We start from the raw sequence: 18,944 nt of genomic DNA, 5'->3' as shown, positions 1-18,944 counted from the left end.
TGAGGTCCACAAAGATTTCATCTAGTTTTGGATGACAATGAAATATGAGATTTGATAATAATGACATTCCATGACAGATGCTTGTAGAAGTTTTCTGGTTTTTAATGTCAATCTGCATCTCTTGTCAATGCTTTATTCAGCAGAATTTGCTGCGATGCTCTTGCCTTCTAGGAGAAATGATGAAAGAAATAGCCCTTAACTCAGCAAAACATTTCTGAGTAAGAGATTTTTGGTAGGATAACTGGCTGCAAATTAACTAATTTTTTTTTTTATTAAAAGCTTGTTGTTTTGAAGATGAACTTTCAAAGAAAGTTTTCCATTAGAAAACCTGCATGAAAGAATGTCTCCATTTTCTATGCCATTATTAATAACACTGCTCTATGAGCAGTGGAATTAAGATGTTCATCAAATACCTTAATATCTATATATCAAGTATCCAGTTTCAAATCTGATGTAGAAATTATTCTCTTAAAACTTTGGTTTTCAATAAGAAGATGTCATTTTTGGTAAACGAGGATAAAGTCCATTATTTTCCTTTAGCTGTACATGTGGCCTAAAACATTAAAGGCATTTTCAACGTTATTGATTTTCCCATAAATGTGACAATTCCAACAAGTGGTACCTTCAGAATATACGATATATCATCACAGGCGTTCCGGGTAGTGACCCTATTAAAAATATCTGTTGCCAGCATGCATAGAGAGCATTATCAAGCCCGTATTCCCCCCAAACATTTTATGGGCCAGTGATACACATTTGCTGAGCCAGAAAGCCTCTGGCCTTCTTCCACTGAGTTCAGTGGAGTTGGATGACGAAGATTTTGGCTCGACAAACCGCAGTATCGGCCACCTGGATAAATGGCATGTTTTGCAGGTGCGTGAGCAGTGTCCTGGGCTCTGCCCACAGCTCCACCCCTGCCAAAGCACCCACCCCCTGACCTTGCCAGGCTTTCCCTGTCCCTCCTCCAGCTCCCAAATCATTTCTCTGTGTTTCCAGTCCCCTGTCCCTGGCTGTCGGTATCATTGCGGGGGATTGTGCCCATGCGCAGGGAGCCATCCCCATGTCCCTGGCTGCTCTGCATGCAGAGCCAGTTTCTTTCTCTCTGAGCTTATCCATGGGGCCTGGGAGGGCTCATGGGGTGTTCTGCAAATTTCCAAAAACGTCAGGATTGAGGGCAAAGATGAGGCAAGTTTGACTATCGTGAGTGAGAGAAAAAAATCTGTATTTAGCAAGATCTCTCAGCTTTCTAATGAGGAGGTGTGCTCCTGACCTGCGGTATCCCAGTCCCTTTTGGAGCCCGTCACTGCTGCTCTGAAAATGGGCTCTGAAATACAAAGTCGGGGATGAAGTGGCTGTACTAGATGAAGGGAAGAGGACAGGGATGGCAGGACAGGCAGGCCTGGGGGAGGTTTCCTATGGGGAGGTCTCCCCGTCACCCCTGCTTCACAAAGACACCCGCTCACGGCACCCACCAGCAGCTTGGCAGGGACGGACAAACCAACAGAGACCATTACCAGAGCATCACCCACTTCTGGTGTAGATGGCCTCAAACTAAATCCTTCCCTTGATGCCAGGCATGGTGTTTAGATGCGACCTTGCCTCTTTAACACATGACCTATGTGCAAAGTTGTAGGAATACCCAAGACATTATCTGCTGCTTCAAATGCTGGCCTGCAGCACCCAGAAGCGCTGGGCACCTACGAACACCCTCATCCCAGCACCGCCCACTGCTCCCCGAGACAAACTGGTGCATCTGAAACCACAAGCAAATTAAAAATTGCAGCTTTTTTTTGTGCTGGAGAAATCTTCCAGTTGTCTGCACTACCTGTTTCCCTTTGCCTGCCTCAAAAGCAGGCAACTCTTCCAGTCATCCTCAGGATTTCTGTTGATGATTAATGCACAGCGGGAGCATCTGGAAAGCCTCAGATGAAACAGTCTGCAGTAAATGGATCGCTTTTGTAAGTGATAGTGAAAATGCCATTTTGTCCACGCCTCAGCTGGCTCTGGACCCACCCCAGCACGGGCAAAAGTGGGGCCGCTTTTATTTGAGGGCCACTTTTGTTAGAGGTATTTGGGGCTTTCAGAGGACACAGCTGCATGGAACACCGAGGGTATCCCATGATCGACTCCTTATATTGTGCTGGGAGATCCTTGGACATGAGACAGTGGAGTCATCCTCTTTTCTCCACCTTATTCCACTTGCAGTGCTTTATTGCAATTCCCTGGACTGCAGCTGGACTCATCTACAGAGAGCAGGTGGGCTGGAAGAGTAAAGATAAAGAATGTTCGTTATACTCAGCTTTTAAGCAAGAGCGATAACTCTGTGCATTTCAAAGGTTGTCTACCGAGAAGTTGGGCTGTTATATGTGTTTAATTAACTTAAAAAATGGGCTTTTGCTTTTCTGTGTTATTATTCTTTTGATATCATTCTGCCTTTTCCCAGTTAAATACATGCCAAGAGCTGCAGCTATTTTGCTCGGAGCAAAAAACCCTGTTTCCTTCCCTGTTTCTGTTGTTCTCTGTATAATAGTGAGAACATAAGACACCACAAAGATACAGTTCTCTGACAACGTTTACTCTCTACATGCTAACAGGCCCAAGTATATATAAATGTGCATATACACATACTAGTGTGTGCATTGGAGCTGGGTGGGTTTTGCCACAGACACCCCAGAGACCCTCTGGGGTCCCAAGCTCTTTAGAGAGATGCTTCCCAATTCCTGTACATGGAAGATAGTAGTCTCTAGGCAGAAGGAGGTAGTAAGTCAGAAACGACTAATAATATAATTTATCTCCTTCAGAGCCTACTTTTTTATTACTTCAAACTGTGCACAGGAGGTAGGATTCACACTAGGCAGAAAAGTGTACAACCACCAGTCCTGAGCCAGGTTTCCAGCCGTTATAAGCCTCACTCCCCTTCTTCTGACAACCTTTTGGCTCAAGAGCACACACCCTCTCCTGATGTCTCAAAATACCGCATGCCTCAGTTACACTGACATCCCTTGCTATCATTTGCACTTTCTTGTTCTTATAACAAAATCATGACAAATTCTGGCTGCAGTTAGGGAGCTGCTCTCACCTGGAAGGGTGAGAAACTCCGATTTAGGGGGAGTTTCTGGTGCCATTTACATTTTGCCTTACATTATCCACAATTTAATACAAATGAAATCGGAAATAAATCCTCCTTTCTTTTTATCAGTAAACCAACTTTTTCCTTCCTTCACTTTACACCTCCACAACCTTGATGCTTTTAATTCCATAGAGTACTCTCAGTTGTAGCTTGCATTACATGTGCCATAGAAACAAAAGCCCAGCTGTAGCAGAAGATTTCTAAAGGCACAAATGCTGCTTCGGTGTATACACCAGGGATGACAAAGACTGCCAGGACGCAAACCAGGTTGTTTTGCTCTTTATCTAAATTTCGGCGAGAGATGCATTGTGCTCTAGTCTGATGGTAGGGGTGAGCAACCGTTACAGGATGAACGAATACATGTGTATATACACGTACACGTGTACAGAACCACTGAGAGTTTTTTTATCATGCAGTATGTCTGAAATGCAATTGCAGATAAGAGATCCTACAGTTAGGAAATGCATGTAATATCAGCACCCTCTGCTCTGCCAAGCCCGAGGCCTTGGGGATATATCAGATCCGGTGAAATTCAAAGCGCACTGTTCAGAGATGGGATCTAAATTTGGAATTTTTCCTGCTTCTTTCTGTTACAAGTTTACTACACGGGAAATAGTTTTCCAGGCGGCAGCAAAAATCACTGGTCTGACTTTGTCAAAATGTCTATCACCATCTTATCGCTGGAGCCTAGGAACGGCACTAATATGATAATGACTCCTTTACGTCCCCGGATGATTAGGTGTGAACAATGATTGATGACTCCTGTATCATTAGGGATTTCCTTTCCCTCCCCTCTCCTCTCCCCATTTGGGAACATCAGAAGAAATGTTTGCTAAACAAGGAGTAGTGCCCTGCCTTTTCCTCAATAAAAAGTCCCCCCCAAAAAAGGAGGATCTAAATTTGGAATTTATATATAAAGAGCTGGTGCCACATGAGTCGTACCGTAACTCTCCACCCTGCAAGGCAAGGAGCCTGCCAGCGGGGAACGTGCCAGCGCCGAACACCCACCACTTGTCACTCTCCCGCTGCGCACAAAGCTCTGCAACCAAGACGCTTCTCTCCCATTACCTCCGGGGGTAATGTTGACATATTTTGTGTCCTTTAATAGCACCTGCTGTTAAATAGAAAATGACAGCAATATATTGTAGAGTTTATAAAAAAATCATTGAGGGCTTTCATATCAGGAGGCAGCTCTAAAGCTGGCTGTGGGTTTTACACACGCGTGGGAAATGCATATGAAGACAAACTTCTTTTTTTTAACTGAACTTTGCTATTAAGAGACACTCAAAAAAGAGAAGCAGGGAATGTCTTGAATTCCAACAGCTAATGCGGAATCAAAGATGTGATGAACAATCACATCATTATATGTCAAAAGCAAAGTTAATTTCAAAGGGGTGAAACTTCTCATTAAAAGCTAAAAAATATATGGATGGCATTCATTTAAAGTGCGCTTTTATGAAAAAAAAAGAGCTCTGTGTATCTTCTTGTCTTCTGACTTGATACTGCTGCATCCAGAGCTGAAATGCTTGCTCAGACTGATCTCTGAGGCTTTTTTTAATAATGTATGTTCATTATGGATTATTTTCCAATGTGTTGTAAAGTCAATGGGCATAATTCTCTCTTGAGGGCTCAGGGACATTTATGTGCCACTTTGAAAGAAGAGATGCACCTCAGAAATTCAAAGAGAACTTGATTTGTGGGTAAGAGACAACACTTCTTTGCAGGGAGCATTCAAGTTACAGATGTCTTTTCTCCTTCTCCCCCACTGCACCTCCTGAGCGGCGCAGAAACCTCCGGACCGATCCAAGACAGCCTATGCTGAATGAAGGAGTTGTTAAGCTGAGAGCATGGACTTCAGAAATGCTTCAAAAATTAAGACTAGGCAGGTTTAGTGAGGAATAATACTGGTAGACGCGTTTTGGGACTATTCTTATTTTCATATGCGATTTTACAAAGTGGTCCCCAGCACACCTGATGACAAGGGACACTACAGGCTCACCGTGTGCCAGAGGCTTTCCCGCTGGCTTCTTGGCTACAAATCGCCTCCAGAGAATACTGCGTGTGAAGCCAAATGATACTCCAAGAGGAGAAGCAGGGCAAAGGTCTGCCACAGTTGCCCAGCGCATCAGCTCGATGCTTCAAATTAAGGTGTCTAACAAGGACTTTTGACCAGTGAGGGGCTGACAAGGCAAATAATCGTTTGCGTAGCTCAGAAGCAAAGAGGTGACTGAGCAGCATAGCCATTTGTTATTCAGAGTAATTTCCCCAGTTAGGTGGCAAACAACTTGCACTTGTGAAGGATGATATTTACTGAGGGAGTGGAGCTGTCACAGAGCTATTTGGGTCTTAAATTAAGGCTACCAACTTTCACTGCCATAGTATGCTGGGGAGGGAGGGGGTCACACCGAACGCTGAAGCACCCCTCCCTCCCCAGCATCCTACCAGGGTTACCACCAGCCTGGAAAGGGACTTGGAGAGCTGCCGGATCAGTATTACTTACACAACTGAAAGCAGACATAACGATGCTGAAAAACTAGATTTTATGTGGCGCTCCTTCACCAGTGCGTTCCTGGCTAAATTTGAAGTAGCTCTACAGCAGGGGAGACATAGAGAGAGCAAACGCTCCTGGCAAAGCTCGGTAGGACCCTGCAGTTTGCCCAGGCTTATCCCAGGACAGGGACCACTTTGGCATCAGCAAACATTTCACATGTTCACTGAGACGCCGGGGACCGAAAGAAGCATTAAAATCAAACGTTCAACTCTTCCCTGGCTGCAGGGAGCAGAACCTCTCCACGGCAGAGCAACAACTGCTCTTCACACTGTTCCCAAGGACCAGGTAACATGAGCATTACAATTAGTGAACAGAATTAATTCATTCTTGATTCAGTCTTTAATTTCAATGTTCTCTAAGGGGAATCTTTCTGAGACTTAAGACTTGAAAGCAGAGCACAATGCAAGAAAACGAGAAAACGAGAACATGTTCAATATAACTAACGATGCAGACAACTTCCTCCCACAGAAATTATATTATGTACGGGAGCTTATTTCATCTTTTGCTCTGCGGGAACATATTATAAATTTTGTTTACTAGAGCAGCCTGAGACAAAATGCTTGCATTTCCTAACATGGAGGAGCCTGGCAGATTCCCTTGTGTTGTTCGCAGCTCTTGGTCGTACCAGCGCACTTTTCTGCTTTACTGTGTGTTTCTAGTAATACCACAGTGACGGCAGAGCCTTCAAAAGAGTAACAAGTGCTGGACTCTAAGAAGTCCCAGTATAAACTTGCCTCAGTGGGAGGAAAATTATTATCTTCCCTGATTTTGTTTCATGTACAGAACTAAACGAATCAGATAATAGAAATCACAGGCTGAAGAAGGCAGTGATTTGCAGGAAGATTTGTTTCCACTGCTTTTGAGCAGCATAGGCATGGAAAAAATGGATCATATCAGAGACACTAGCCCAGAAAGGATCAAGATGCGTTTGACTTTTTAGGATTAATTTTCTTTTAAGCTGCGTATTGTAAGAAATGTGGTTGTGTAAAGGACAGCATAGTTACATATGAGGAACGATGGGCTGAAGAAAAAGCAAAGCTGATAGCTCAAATGGATCAGTTAATTATCTTTAAAAACTCATTTTTTAGAGGAAATCATGTCTTTCCAAAATGATGTTAACCTTTGGTCACAGCTCCCTGGTTGTACTGGAAGGTATCATCTAATGCATGCTAAGGAAATTAGGCTGAGTAGAAGTGGCAAAAAAAAGAGAGAGCGCAGAGTGGGAGTGTGTGTGTCTCTGCTTCCCTCCCCAAATTCTGCTCCCATCGGTGCAGCAGCTTAGCTGCTTTTGTGTAGAGAGGATGAGTGAGAAAATTTGTCCCTGTACGTTAACCTTGATTTGAGCTGGGGGAAGTCTTGAAAAGATAGAAGGTTTTTGCTTTCACTTGCTGTTCAAGGCATGGTGGATTAACAGCACTGGAGCAAGCTTTGTGTTAAAAGTCTGAGCTGCAAGTTCAGTGTTGCTCGAGGATTAAGGCGAGAGCACCTCTCTTGAAGCTCTCCCCTACAACTCTCGCCATTACTGAAAATGCTTCTCAGGCAGTAGTTATGGTCCTGGTTAGCTGCGGGAGGTCTAGAGGCCATCAAGCCCTTTTGGTATTCTAGGAGAGAGAAGGCTTGATTTGCCCAAGATACAGATGGCTAAAAACTGTCTTTTCCTTCTTCACCAATAATTGGCTCCAGAAAACAACAAAAACAGCAGAAACATCCCAATCAGACTAATTACCTTGTTTGCTGCGGGCAAACTGGCTGAAGCTGCGGGTGTCTGGGATGTGGTGGGAGCCCCGTGCATGTTCCCCACCTTGGGCAGGAATAACTATCCAAAATTTCCCGAACGGGGTCCTGGACAGCCTATTCCCACTCACCCTTTCGGGACGATCCACTTGGATGCCACATTGAGTATCTCCCTGGGTACGGAGGTGTCTGGAAGGTATGTAAAGCACTGGCATTACACACTTATTGCTTCTAATTGTATTTTCAACTTAAATTGGTTTCATACCACATGAGGCACGAGAGTCTGTGCTGGCAGGGAAAGCTTGTGCTAATCTGCAAGAGTCATCTCATCTCTGTATATTCCTCATGCTCATCTTTCAGTCAAGTGACTACAGAGTAAGACCCCACAGAGAATACATCTGCAGAGAAAATGGTTACAGCAGCATCTTTATGAAAGCTCTCTGCATGGATTGAGGCAAATGGAGGGAAATAAGTCATGGGGAGAAGGGAGATGGGGAGGTGTGCTCTCCCCAAGGCTCACGAGCAGCAGGATTTTGACCACTCCCTGTGCAACGTGTTTTTATAACATTACTTTCACTTGGGTTGACAGAACTGGTTGTGCTGTACACACGAGATGTGTTTGCTGTGCCGAGTGCCACTGCTGGTCCCATAGCAGCGTGTGTTTTGTGCTTACCAGTACTGTGGGACACTCTCGGTCCTGAGCCCAGGACCACAGCCCGCCTGGGGCTGCAGAAAACAGACCTTAGCTACTATGTGCATATAAACATAATGTAATTTCTAAATACACACCATTGGAGGAACACACATCTGATCCCTTAGAAAGGCTGGGGCAGGCAAAACATGGAGCCTTCACTCTGCAAAGGTCCGGCTTGCTCAAGTCTCATCCTGTCTCTGCTATCCCAAAGTCCTTTAGACATGGGAAGGCACTGTGAGAATAGGAAAAAGTTGATAATGTCTGTTAGGCCCGATATATATTCACACATATATATATATATTTTAGAGGCTTTAAGGATTTGGATTTTGTGGCACAGATACCCAAGGCTTTTGAAAGAAGCACTGTGCTGTGTGTTTTTGCCAACTTCACTGCCACGTGGCCTGCTCAGCTGGGTTTGCTCCTCAGGGAGCTCTCCTGCAGACACGCAGGGCTGCACCATCTTCTGGGTTATTAGAGCGGCTGTGTCAATACCGGCCAAACTGTACTAAACTGTCTCCTTGTTTCCATAGTGACATTTCTGCCTATATGAGTAATTTTGGGCTCTTCCTTGTCACACTCAAAAACACAAAGCAAAAAGGAGATATAACAGGCAAAGTAACTACTGTGCATCAAGCGGATGTCCCAGCTGGGACCAAAGGAGCTGCATCCGCAGGGAGCAGCACCGTACAGACATACCTTCCCAGGGCAGTGCAACTGCACAGATTTCTGTCCCCCGTTTTCTGGTGTACAAATACCCCAAGGAGCAAATTGTCTTCAGCGTTGTTTCCCAGCTTGCTAATGGTATCTGCCCAAAGGACAGGCAATGTCCTATTCTGAAAGCATCAAATACCCAAAATAACCTCTGAGTACAGTGCCTGGTAGCTTGGATGCAGACCAGCACGAGAGCAGTGGTGGTGCTCTGGAGTCCATCCAGATATGACTCTTAATCTCGGTGATTCCCCATCACAGAATCATAGAATCATTAAAGTTGGAAAAGACCTTCAAATGGGAAAAATCTTCTTTTCAGAGAAAACCACTGAGACTCTTCTGACCTCTGATCTTTCTGCTCTTAGGGTTAGGTCCTTGCTACTAAACTTAAGCTCAGGTTTACCAGTAGAGGTGGTTCAGTCTCCAGCAGTGGTCTGCGTGTTGTCTTGTATCTACGGTGTGGTCAATGCTGTGTTCCTTTGCTCTTCCCAGTTCAACGGGAGCTGTAGCTACATCATTACTAATCTTGTGCAAGTTAGTGAAAAAACAGCAACTTGTGGTTACGAGTGTTTTACCAAATTCACATTCTCTAATTGCAAAAGAGACCACAGTCTGAAGAACAAAAGACCAGGGTCTGGTGATCAACGTGATAAATTTGGCCATGTGTGCTCTGTTTGTTCAGTGAAATACAGTTGTCAAATAATATGCTTCCAGGCTCTGTGAAGCAAATTAATTTTGTACCCTTTAATCAAAAACTCCTTATATTTTTCAAAACAATACCCTCTTTTCCTTCCCTGAGGGCCCTGCAGAGCATAAAGCAATGCACAGAAAGGAGAGAAATAGATGGAGAAAATAAACATAGTGACAACATGACAAATCTTCGTAATCTGGTAGAAATTTCTTTATTTTTTTATTGCTGCGCGAATCTGAGCCTGGAGTTCTGTTATCTGCCGTGGTAAATAAGGATGAATTAATGTGAAAAAAAAGTGTATTTATAGCGTGAATATACTGCTGAGTAATATAGTGGGCTTTGCTGCTTGGGAACACAGAGACCAAGTCTTATCCCAGTGAAACACTTCTGCAACCCTGCCAAGTGGGTCCTGCTGACACATCTTAAATCCATGAACAACCAGGGCCATAGGATTGCCTATGCAGGAGTCAACCAAGACTCCAGGAATGGAAGATAGAAGGTAGATAATCAGATAAAAAAAATTTTGGTTTTTTAAAGATTATGTAACTTAACATTGGAACTCCTTGCCACAGCATGCTGTGGGTGCTAGAAGATTACAAAGTTCAAAAGAAAGCAGGAAAAATTTGAGAAAGAAAACATCATTGAGGTATCTCAAATACAAAGACAGCACCTCTGGACTGGGAAGCCCCAGGGCTGCAAGTTGTGGGAGTTTGGGAGTGTTTCCTAGGAAAGTGTTGCTACCCGCTTGCCCCTTTTGTAATCTCTCCTGTCTGCTAGACAGATCTTCAGCGGGATCCAGCATGGTCACTGCTATCTTCTGGCTGAAGGGTTTATCACCAGGCTCTGTCACTTGTGCTGCATATAACTGATACGTACCTAAAACGGCAAGAAATTATGGGATTTCTGGATCCTAAGTGTTTAGGCCTTTCTGATTCAGGGACAAAGAGAACAAGAAGGAGTTTGGGTTAAATTGATAAAAGCCCTGATGTAGATGAGGCACTAATATCTTTAGTGTCATGCCATGGACACCAGATGTGAGCAGGATTAGACTACATGGTGCCTAAAGCACTGATGTCTTGGAGGTGCCCTCTCTTAAGTAGTGACTTAAGAGTGACCTTAGAGAAAGCACGGACCTAGCATTTTGGTGTTTCTTAACACAGGATGAGCCCAGTTTTTGACAAGCTCATCTTCCCCCAGAACAGTTTTTCACACAAGCCATATGGTAAGTGGTTTTATAGGTATTCTCTGTGATGAAGCTTTCCTAGAGCTCAGCCAGGTACAATTTTTGTTTTTAAGAGCCTTGCTGTCTCAGCAATCTCACCTGGATGAATAAGAAAACTGAACACATCTCTCTTTTTCTCTTATCTTATTCTGAAGTGTCAGAAGAGAATGAAAATTAGTTGAATGGCCTCTCTACCTATTCCAAACAAATTTCTGTTTTCTCATGTAAGTGTGGTTGAAAGGAGCTCTTGTTCAGGCTAGTGTCTACCCTGAAGAACCAGCTAACAGGTAGGGCAAGAGGCGGAAAAATGATTACAAGCTATCATTTTCAAATTACTATTAATGTGAATCACAAATTCATAAATAAGGCTGGGAAATCTCCCTTTTCATCACTGGGTTACATCGCTTTCTGTGTCATCAGTCATCCCAACCACTCTTACCTCATGGCTAAATAAATAGAGCTCACATCTTCAAGGGGGAATCACAGCAACATTTTGGCTTCCCTGTTCCCTCAGACCTTAATTCTGATCCAGATTAAGGGATGCACTTCAGTAAATACCTGGTTTTCAGGAAGTGCGATAACTACAGCAGGACTTTTCATGTGCTGAGATTCAGACACACACCTAAGTATCTCAGTGAATCAAGATCTGCAATTTTCTCTTTCTGAAGCGAACATGTGCACAGAGATGAAACACGCAGTTAGCGACGGTACAGCATTTCACATACACTTGAATTAGCGATCAGCATTTTATCAGGAATGACGGCTATCTCTGCATACTACCTGAAAGGAACGTATCTAGCAGCAGAATTCGTAAGCCTAGATTTCAAGCACTGTGTGAATATGCAAGGTACTCCAAGGCTGTTGAAAACCTCATCTGTTGCCACCAAGGAACACTTAATAAAAAGCAGCTATAATAATCCTTGCAGAAACACCAGCATTGATTGTGAATGTTTGAAGATACACCTTTGGACCTTTGCCAAAGGCGCCTCAACCAACCGCCTGCAAGGTCAGACGGCTGCTGGCTGAGATCCCTCTGCCCCCGTAGGCGTCGGATCAGGTCTGCCATCCACAAACGGTATGGGGAGAAGGTCTGGGAGCGCCAGCTGGTGCCAGCCTGTTTCCTGCTGCAAAATCACCTTAGCGTAGAGAGAGTTTCGTTTTGAAAGCAATGGGGAAGGCCTCGCTACTAGGGAGCAAGGAAGATGTCAGAGCACCAAGTTATTACTCATTGCAATTACATTTATGCTTAAAATTATGGATTAAAACCTATCCACGAGGTCTACAAAGAATAACAGATAAATTCAGTCTATGCTCTGCTTTAATTTTTTCAGATGAATGTTTCTTTTTATACCAAGCATATGGTGCACTAGATTTCAAGTCCCGTTGATACAGACTCTAATCTCTGTAGTCTCTTTATTATATTTCTCCATTTTCTGCTGAGTTGGAAAAAGGCATTGCATACCATCTGTCAGCGTGATCATAGTGCAATTTGCAGAAGTTTCAGACCGGTACAGCATTAGTAGCAGCTCGCCATTCTCCTCCAGACTTGGGTTCTTATGGAAGCAATATAGCCCCATTAAACAGTTACTTTACAAACAAAAACTCATTTGTGCAGCATGCTAATGACAGTAATGCAAATGAATCTGTCATGTCTGTAGCTACTATCCCTAAGCACCCAATTCATGAATATATGGTAATTAAGCTATTACTGCAAATGTAACTGTGTCAGCACTACTAAATTAAGGGCTGTACTGTAAATAAAAATGGGGTCATAAAAAGGAAAGAAGACAGTAAAAGGTAATGGATAGAAATACTAAGGGCAAAGTAGCAGAGGCTTTGCATAAGCAAAGGAATTTATTTTAAAGGCTTCTACTAAAGGATCTATTTTGGTGCTATGGCTTGAAATTGCAGAAAGGTGCTGATACATAAAAAATTAGTTCTTTTTGTCCTCAAATGCAATACTAAATCCCATTACACTGGCAGGTTTGCGACAAGACCGATAGGTGATCATCAACATATTACCCCTCCACTGTGGCTCCATCTCTGAGCTCATTAATAACTGTGTAAGGTACGGAAAGATGCCTTAACAGACCCCTTTTGTAAAAGTTTGCAACAGAAAAGTGAGAGGTTCCTATTCCCAAAGAATAATTTGTAGCCTGAACTATGCAAAGTCAGGGTTTCTCTTATTTGGTAAACTCAATTCCACTGTATACTTTCTGCTCTCTTGTGTTGTCCCCAGTGCAGCCAATTTTAAAAGCCGAACAAAATTATTCCCACATGAAGACCCCTATTTCCATTAAACAGAAGAGAAATTGGATATCTGTAGCAGAAACAGTTCTGTTACACAAATATAAATAATGAGAAACACCACTGAAATCAATATTTTTCTTAGACTCAACCTGCATATAAATGAAATCAGAGTCTGGCTGTAGGTGACCAACTCCAGGGGTACACCATCAGTCTTGTGTGTATACCATCAGGTGGGAGCCTGACAACCACGATATCTGTAGCAGAAACAGTTCTGTTACACAAATATAAATAATGAGAAACACCACTGAAATCAATATTTTTCTTAGACTCAACCTGCATATAAATGAAATCAGAGTCTGGCTGTAGGTGACTAACTCCAGGGGTACACCATCAGTCTTGCTGGTGGGAGCTGGACAACCACTATCCTGCTTCAGTTCGAAAGACTTGAGGTTTGAAGAGATGACGAGAAAAAGTCCTAAATTAAAATACATGTCCTTACTGAGGAGGAGAGAGAAAAGATGGGAATGATTCAGTTTGGGGAGGTGATACACAGATGCACAGAAAGAAGGATAGACAATCATGAGCCATATATTGCAGATTCTGCATTTGCAGATTTTCCTGAGTCCATGATTTTCATAGAAGTAAAACCAAAGAGCGCAACGATCAAAAGATGCGAGACACTGCATGCAAAGAAAGCCACTGTCTGTAATTAGTCTGAGAGATGCATAGCAGATAAATAGCACTGAAGATGGCACGTACTGAGATTTATCTGTAAAGTGAGAGTTTTCGCCACTGTATCAGATAGAGGAAGTTTATATTTTTCTAAGGGATATAATCTGTCCTGCTTCAGCCCAGAAGCCGATTGCCAGCAGAGATTGGAAGATGCCTTTTCTCCAGGCTGTTTGTTCCACTTGCATCCACAATGTGGTTTTCTGCCTTTTTTCTCTGACTCAGCTAGAACAGAGCCCTGGCAAGGATAGGGCACTGGGTTTGATGTCCCCAGTATGCAAATCCTGATTAAACAGGGACAAGGATATGCTGCATCAGTTTGCTGGTAAGCTCCCTAGAGATTGATTTATATAGGTACAGGCACAGTATATAGCTAAGTGGTTCAACAGCATTTTGAGACATTGGCTGGGAAGAAGAGAGCTGGCTGAACTCTCAAATCTGCATCAGCCGGCAGCCACCACCCGTAGCCGATCCCCTTCACAATATCTTTGCTTTGACAGTGCTGAGGCTCTGAACTGGAGCCAACTGTGGATTTTGCAAATGGCCCCTCCATTTCTAAAGTGCTGGGCACAAACCAACCGGTACAGAAGTGATCACCTTCCAACTTGGCATTTCAAGAAGTTTGTGCCCCAAATCCTCACTCCTTTCTTGCCTCCGGGGTCCCTCCTGGGGCTCACCCTGAGGCTGTGGATGGGGAATGCGATGCAAGGGGAAACACGCTGCGGCTGCCGCAGGTAGAGCTGACGGCAAACCCTTCCCACTGCCCCCTCAAGCAAGCATTTGACAGCACTTGCTTTTGCCCAGCTGGCACGGGATAAAAGAAATGACTTTGCCAATAAGTTTCCAGTTCTATCTAGAGATTCAGTGGTTTTCTTGAAATGCAGGGTGGCTCAGGATTGCTGGAGAAAAGAAGCTTGTGAACCAAGGACAAAACGTGACAATAATCATGTGAGGCAGTGATGGAATGTAAAATAGTTTCAGTCACTTAATACAAAGTAAACCGTGGCTAGCTCAGGAGTAATTACTTATTTTTAAAACTCTCTTTTTTAAAGAATTAAGAATTGCATACTAAGGAAAAGACCAGGTTTTAAGACAGATATCCAAACCAGAGCAAGAGAGCATAAAGGCAAAGTTTCAAAGGTATTCATCCTAAAGGCTAAAATTAGAGGTGAATTGTGGGAAGATGGAAATTAAACTGCTTTGGTCTCATACAAGTGCTTGCAAATAGTAGCGCATGCTTGAGTGCCCCTGGCTACCGAGCCTTCTGCAGCTCCCCAGGGCTGTGTGCGGTTACACCACACTCTTCCCATGATATTTATTGCCAGGTCAAGGCCTCTGCTTCCTTTCTGACAATTCAAGTATGTTCTAAAACCCACATCTGCGTCTGCAGGGGGAATTGCCAGGGCATTTCTGAGAACAGACTATCAGGTGCACGAGCACGAGCTCTGCCAGCGGGTGCAGGGAAGCCGTGCTGGGGCCAGCGTGCCCTGCGGAACTGCACGCACCGGCCACATGCATGGGGAGGGCTCAGCAAATACATTACAACCTGTGTTTGCAGTGAGCAAGAAGCACATGCACAGAAGGAGCAAATGGCATTAAGTTAATGAGCAGTGATCTATTAAACAGCGGCGTGACCGCTGCTCGTGGTCATCTATCTCGTCCCGGCTCCTGCAGGTAGCAGCACTCGTGAAACGATGCGCTCATGTAACCCACTCAAAGCTGACTTGCCTCATGCTGAAAGACTGGAGTAAAGTTGAAGAAGGGAATAGCGTCTTTTAAGGCTGTCTTTCTAAGGGATAATTTTGGTCATTTTGCCTGCTGTACAGCTGAGTGTCAGCCTTGCCAGAAAATAACCGCCCTGATGTGAGCAGCCAAACAGGCTGGTGGTGTGTCTGTCTGCAAGCGGGAAACAAAAATGTGAATTCTGTATTAGCAAAAGGGAAAAAAGGACCGTGAGTTTAACAAGTAGATTGAGACAAACTGTCCCTGGGCTAACACAGCCATTGCAGGATGGAAGGGATATTGTGACAACAGGAATCGAACTCATTTTTCCATACAGTTTAGTGGGAGCAGCAGGTTTAAGTCCTGGGGCCTGATCTTCCGCTGACGTGAATCGGTGCTCTGTCACTAACATGAACCAAGCTGTCCTGACGGCGCACCAGCGAAGCAGCTGGCCTGGTGCGTTTGCTGAGTATGCGTTCACTGGAGCAAAAGAGATGGAATCCAAAATAACGATAATAAAGGTAATCCAGAGAAAAATTAAAACTACTGAAGAGGAGGCATAGAAATCTCCTGCTCATGTCTGCATCACCAGCTGTATCCCTGAATATCTTGTCAAGCTATATTTCATCAAGCTGCACCACTTCTTGCAAATACAAGTAAAATGGCAGCCCCGCAGGGATTACCTGCTGCCCAGTTAACAGCGAAAAGATTTTGAAGTGCAGAAAGTTAAAAAGAAAAAGATTTCCAGTTTCCTAGTTTAATATCCATGTTCTGATGACCTGAAGTCGTCTAAGACAGCGATAAAAAAAAAAAGAAAAAAAAAAATCTATGGCATTTTCTTAAGGGACGAATTATTTTTAGCCATGGAGATTTAAAGCTCTCTCCAAGTTCCTGAACTTTCAGAACTTTTCTTCACTAAGGAGCTTGACAGCAAAGCAGGTTCTCTTTTTCCCATTTTTTCAACTGATTTAATTAAAATATGCAAAGTCTCCCTTTCTGCATGATGAAGGAATACATATTTTTTCCAGCGAGATAAAAGGCATTTTCCAGAGGCTTTATTTCTAAGAATAATTGCTCTCCTCTCTGTTTTTAGGGCTCAGCTACTGTCCTGCTTCACTTTATGGTAGAGAAATGGGAAATAAACAATCTTGCCCATTTTACTTGTTTTCGTTCTCAAGATTACTGGCATCAGACAGCTTTTGTGAGACAAAATTGGTTGTCAATGCACCGCTGGGCCCGATTCTGATGGACACTGGTACCACCACACACTGCCAGAGCTTGATATAAATGGAAATCTGGTCCTTTATGCTTTAATTTAGTTCAGGTGCCTCCAGAGGAATGACTTCCCAAATGGGATATACATATATATACTTTTTTAATGGAGTTTGGGTTAGTATCGCTTTTCAAAAATGACACTGCTTTTTAATCACCCGCATTTATGGGATTTTTTGGGGGTGTTTTGCATTGCTTTTTGAGTGAAGCTCCCCTCTGCCCAGCACCCCGTCACAGCCAGGGGGACAGAGGCGGCGCTAGCTGCAGCCTTGCCCCGTTTCCCTGCTCGCAGACCAGCATCAGCTGCCCGCGTCTCCGATGCGCAGCTTCAACAGCTTTACCTGTCGTCCCCTGGGGTGGCATTGCACACTTTTTATATGTGCAAAAACCAGCTCTTCCAGACTGTGGTCACCTTGTAAGAGGCCCTGGCTGGCCAGAACCCAGGGCTAGGATCTGCAGTAAAATGCAGGAGAATGAAAATCCTCTAGAGAATATAGGAAAGGAAATTAGTTAAACCAATCAGAAGGGCTTGCTAGAGTGACAACATAGCCCTGACCTATGTTATCACTATACAATGACCTGAGGCTTTTGCTTCATAGTTGCAAATTTTTTTTTCTTTCTCACTAAAACTGTTTTCTGTCCATAATCTGAACCTAATCTTGGCCGCTAAAGGGACTCTCTCCTTGGGCTCAAGGCCATTCCCTGGCAGTAAATTCAGTTCATCCCACTGGAACAGGGACAAATGGGTGTCATTTACAAAGCCAACTGCACCCACTCAGCACATATACGTATAACCGGTACAGCGAAACCCCTGCAGCAGTGCATCACGTGCCCCAGTCCTTGGAGTTAAAACCCAGGCAAACTCTTAAGCATGGGTTGACTGAATCTGAGCAGGAAGAAAATCATTTTGCATTCTTGGACTGACACAAAATGCAGACAGAAGTTTTGAATAAACGATGTGCTCTGAATCATTTACTCGGCGCTACTCAGTACCTCGGAGGACAAGGAGGGCTTCTAAACATTTGCAGTAATAAAATATTAGTCGACTCTAGTACTTTTTGCAGAGGAAGAAGTGTTCATCCTGATGCTCTGCCCGATTTAGCTTGTGCATTTCTAGCGTGGCTGCCAGCAGGCTCTGGCACTTCAAGCTGCGGAGCCTGTTGTCTGCATAATGTTGTTGTGCCCCATTAAAGCTGTTGTTGCGTTTCACCTTATGGGTGGGTACATCTCTGTGACAGATAAAGTGGTCTCTGTGCACAGACTGTAGCTAGTAAAGTGCTTTCTTAGGAAAAGTGCTAGCGAAGTGCAGCGAGTTCAGAGTGTTAGTACGTATTATTCATCTTTTAATAATATCGCAGCAAAATGTAGGGGAGTATAGCAACAATTTTGATTGTTAAAGGGGACAGGACACGGGTTTGACGTGTCTATAAGGCCAATTACAAACTCTTCTTGAGCGTCAAGTCTCGGTTTCAAGCATGAAGTGGTAAGAAAGGCTCATTGTAGCAATTATGGTGCTTACAAAGGAAAAACAATTTAATGCTGGGGTTTTGTGCCCGTGACAGATCCGCAGGGGATTAGCATCGGGGAGCAGAGTAAGAAACTCGATGTGCTCCCGCACGGGTGCTGTCAGGACGCTGCGATCCTCCCGGTAACAGGTCTGGCTGTGGGCAACATCACAGCGTGACGGTGAAGACAGGATTGGTGTGAATGCCTCCATTGGAGCTCCTCTCTTCTGGTGTAAATAAAATGCTACGCTCGGCTTAAAAGTGCGGAAAGGGTGGAAGTGAACCCCAGTATAACCAGTGATGCCTGGGGGAGCCAGTGGGAAAGGGAAGGAGGTAAAGACAGAAAAAGGCCCTCCTGCTGACCAGAGGGAAGCTTTCCTGGCCAGGGAAAAGGTAAAAACTGGATTTCACTGGATTCAGGCTGTCAGTAAACGAGTTATGAGATTTTTCTCAGTTATCTAACAGATCTAGACAGCCACGTGTCAAAGTGTCTGGGAAACGAAGAAGAGAGATGAACTCAGAGCCCTGAGATGGCTGGAGAGTTCCAAGCCGAGAGCTGGTCACCGAACTGGGTATCACTCGATGGTGTGCTGACAGGTATTAACGGCCTGGCAGGGAGTTTGGCTGGATGCGGCCGAGGCAGGCCGCTAGGTTTGTCCCGTGTCAGCAGGGCTCAGGCCGGGGTGCCCGAGGCGCCAGGCCGCACCTGCTTGCCCCTCCAACAGCTCTCACCTCT

Source organism: Pygoscelis adeliae, unplaced genomic scaffold (genome assembly GCF_000699105.1).
Source record: "Pygoscelis adeliae isolate BGI_AS28 unplaced genomic scaffold, ASM69910v1 Scaffold14, whole genome shotgun sequence".
Lineage (NCBI taxonomy): Eukaryota > Metazoa > Chordata > Aves > Sphenisciformes > Spheniscidae > Pygoscelis > Pygoscelis adeliae.
The sequence above is the reverse complement of the archived record's forward strand: the minus strand, read 5'-3'. Positions refer to the sequence as shown.